At 41.3% G+C, this 4,086-nt stretch overlaps 1 protein-coding gene and 1 pseudogene across 2 annotated transcripts in view; one reads left to right on the forward strand and one right to left on the reverse strand.

Moving 5' to 3' along the window:
• Scamp1 (secretory carrier membrane protein 1) overlaps positions 1–4,086 on the forward strand; it is a 155,047-nt gene that overhangs the window by 134,458 nt on the left and 16,503 nt on the right. The gene's annotated exons all lie outside the window — the stretch shown is intronic.
• On the reverse strand, positions 1,710–2,317 carry LOC105740934 (annotated as a pseudogene).

A 4,086-nucleotide genomic window follows, 5' to 3' on the forward strand; every position in this document is an offset into this window, starting at 1 on the left:
TCTCTGTGAAAGCCTGAGAGAATGTTTTCTCTCTATGTGACTCTCCTTAGACACACTCTACATCGTCGATCACTTTCCTCTGTGGCCCATTATCTCCTTGATCAGTACATGTGGGACACCACAGAGGTACATGATGTTACAGTACGGGTTCTCCTATGTCCTGAGTCCTCACTAACCTTGAAAGGCTAGGGCCAAAATGTTGGCTGTCCTTGTAGCCCTTCTTTTTCTCTAATTTTTGGTCTGCAAACTTAAGTTGTTAACGATGGGTCCTACTTTAAAGAAAAAGTTTTTCCATTGCTTGAGATTTTTACTGCCTTGAGAATATAGAAACAGTGCATATAGAAATAATTGTACTTAAGATCACTGTAATTCAAATACTTAATTGTACATTTACCATTTATCTATTTATAAATCCTGTGAAGGCTAGACTTTTTCCTCTCTACATTTTGCTACCTATTTATCTCTTAGAAGGTTTTATTTTTCTGTAGTGATTATGTTTGCCAATGAAACTTAGCTTTCTACAGTTGTGTAGCAGTGATGGGGAGCCATTTAGAGCTTTCAGTGATACAAACAGCCTGCTATACCACGCAAACCATAGGTTTACCACCACTACCCCAGAACTTTTTTCACAACTTTTCCCTCTTGATAACTGTAGCCTTCTGAATCACAGGTAGCCCCTCTTCCTAGACATTTGTGATAGCTTTTGTTCTCCTTTATCCACTTATAATTGTCCTAAACACAGTCAACTCTTCCTCTGTGCTATGAGCTCCTTTTCTTTGGGAATTTCATCCTCCCATATTGTATTAATGTCTACTTGAATGGCCTAAAATCTTAGAATTTGAAGAGATCATTGGAAGAGATGAGAGAATTGGAAGTTTCAGAGTTTGAATTTTTGGATTAGCAGTGTTTGACCTGTGTCCCCTTTTCTGTGGAAGCTGGAAAAATAAGGTACGGTTTTCTGCGCTTCTGTTGTTGCATCTTCAGCTGAGCTTTTCCACTTCCATTGGTTCTTCACCATCTCAAGGGATCACAAAGGCCTCACTTTCTCTGGAGCTTTAGCTCTCCATCTAGATGTGCTGATTCAGTCAGGAAATAGGTAAGGCCACATTTTATGTGGTTCTATAAAAGTCCAAAATAGACAAATCTGCAGAGCAGTCATTGCTGAGGGATGGAATACAACTGCCAATCATATGGAATTTCTTAGGGAGGTGATAGAAATGTTCTGAAATTAGGGTGTGTGGCCATTATCGTCACAACTCTGAATACACTAAACCCCCTGAACTGTGCATTTTCAAAGGGTAAATTGTACAGTATAAGTTTTCCCTCAGGGAAGCTGTTCTTTAGGAAAGAAACATCTAGTGAGTAACTCCCACGAATGGGATGCTGTGAAGCAGTTTTTGTGATTCCATTTCACATTTATTTCAGTGCTGTGACTGATCTTGTCAGTGCTTCCATTGCTTTCAGTTTAAAACATTTTTTCATTACATTTCACTTTTTATTCTTTAAAAATTTTATTTACTGAACCTATTTAAGCAGTGTTGAATCGTGTTTCTCAGGCATGCAGCCACTTTTTTATAGATTCACCCTATGAAATGTTAAATGTTACAAATTGTAACAGTCAAAATTCACAGTGAAGTACTTAGGAATCAGACAGAAGACTTAAGTATTATGTAAATTTTCTAGTATAAGCATAAAACAAAAATGAGGTATCAGTGACACTGCTCTTTGAAATGGATTTCCCCAAAATTCTTAATTTCCCCACTCTTCTCCCTAAAACCCCCCAAATATTCATTATACTGTATGCTCAAAGAAGGAAACTTAAAAACCAGCTGGATGACACAGTGTGAAGCTCTTTGCAGATATAATTTATTCCTAAGCAAGCCATAAGCCTTTGAAAGAGTAACTTCATATCCAGCAAAGAAACACAGAGCCCTCTTTGGCTGGGGAAGGGCATCAGGTAAGCCACTATGTGGTAGATCTGGGCTCCAACAGAGCTTCTGAAGTGCAGGAGGGCTGTGGAGAGATCTGGACCACTCAGGGAACACAAAAGGCCAGTACCAACAAAAGGCACAATATTTTCCAGGTCATTCAGGTGGCCTCTTCAAACACGCTCCACACTCTCATCTGTTCAGAGATACTTCTTGACATTCTCTTTGTCAAAGCGTGCACAGTCTTCTAGGTTTGCATAAAACCTTTTTTGTTAGTCTAAAGAATTCAGTTGCAGTACTCATAAGCATTATTTTTGAAAGAGCAATTGTTGTGTAGGAGGCAAAGGCCATAGAACTTTATTGTCCATCAGCTGAGTGAGATGAGCCATTTTTCAACTTTGGTCTGGAATCTTGAGCACCTGTCAAGTCTGGTGGACAAGGAGCAGCCTGCCTCTGCCTCATTACCTTTTTTAAATACCCACTTGGTATCTTTCCATCTTTGTTTTCCTTTCTATTGCCAACCTTACCTTAATGCACAAGTTTTTCTTATAGGTCACCATCTTAACTACTTTCCCACAGCTCTAACGATGAAAAATTTATTTAGCTCTGTTTGTAGAGGTTTCAGCCCGTAGTTGCCTGGCTACAAAGTAGGATGGCATCATAGGGGAGAGACAATCCATGGCAGGGCAAGCAAGAAGGCAGAGAGAGATCAAGGGAGGAGGGAGGTAGACCCATCCAGGCAGTGACCCCAGGATCTACTTCCTCCAACCAAGCTTTACCCTCCCAGCATCACATTTAACTAAAGGGATCGGTGACTACTCCTCAGTCCACTCACCTCCTCAAAGCCCCACCTGTGAGCACACAAGGCTTTAGGGGAAAACCTACATAGAAAATATGTTACTCATACCACCTGCCCATTTTATATGTTGGTATTAATGTTACTCAAAAACAACAGTAACAGCAAACCAGCACTGCAAATTTGTTTTGTGGCTTTGTTTGGATTGGGAGAATGGGATTATAATTGTGGTGGGAGAAAGGCCTGGTGGGACCCACACTAGGTCTAGCGAGACTGTGTTTGCTCTCTCCCTTCAGTGCATCCTGTCTATTCATGTGTCCTTGTCCCTGTTGGTATTATGCTGCTGAGCCATGGGCATGCCATCGCCTCTGCCACAGGGAGACTGAAAGTGTTTCTCCAGACCCAGCTCAGGTGCTGCTGTCTGTTCCATGTACTTTTTAATTACCTTGTATCTTTAAGATCATGGAATCTTGTTTTGGTTTTGCTTCTTTGGTACTGGGAATGGAACTTAGGGCCTTTCCACCTGTCTGCATCTCCAACTCCTGTTTATTAATTTAGAGACATGATCTTGCTAAGCTATTCATTTTCCTGCACTGGGCTTAACATGTTCACACTGGGGTTGTAATTCATGAGCAGCTTGAACCAGCAGGCGATTCAGGCATGACTGTCCCATTTGGTATTTTTTTTATTAGTAAAAAGACTAATAAAAGTAATTAGACCCATTTATAGCCCAGGTGGTACAACCTGCTCAGTGGAAGAGTCATGCATATACCACCAGTGGTTCAAGCCTGAAGGAAATGTGTAAACTTGAAATCCTTCTGCCTGAGCCTCCCAGACTACTGAGATTACAGCTGTGTGCCACCTGGCTGGTCATTTTGGGTGGAATCTGCTAGATTTGTTGTGTAGTTTGAGGCCTGGGCATAAGCCACTTTTATTTATACTCTTTGTTGTGCATATATTCTGGGTACCCAGCTTAGTAAATTTTTCCAGGTTGACTTGTCTTTTAGCATAGGAATTAAATGAGAAGAGCAAGTGTTTTGCTTAGGAAGTGTGAGACTAGGGTTGAAATTCTGATGTCTTCACTTACAGCTATGTGATCTGAGCCTAGTTTCTGTATCCACTTGGGCTCAGCTTCTTCTTTCCTACCAAGCTGCTTGAGAGCAGGGGCCTGACTGGGTTCTTTCAGCCTGCATTCCTGGAATATGCAAGACAGCAAAGGAATAGGAATGAGTGCTTTCCTAGGACCAGTGTGAGGCTGAAGTGAAACAGTGAATTGCACAAGGCCTCCACAATTAAAGAGGTTTCATTTTGATGTTCTGAACCCCCATCTCTCCTCTCCTTTCCCCTCTTCTCCTCTTCCCT

The sequence above is a fragment of the Octodon degus genome, unplaced genomic scaffold, assembly GCF_000260255.1.
Source record: "Octodon degus isolate 3935 unplaced genomic scaffold, OctDeg1.0 scaffold00238, whole genome shotgun sequence".
NCBI lineage: Eukaryota > Metazoa > Chordata > Mammalia > Rodentia > Octodontidae > Octodon > Octodon degus.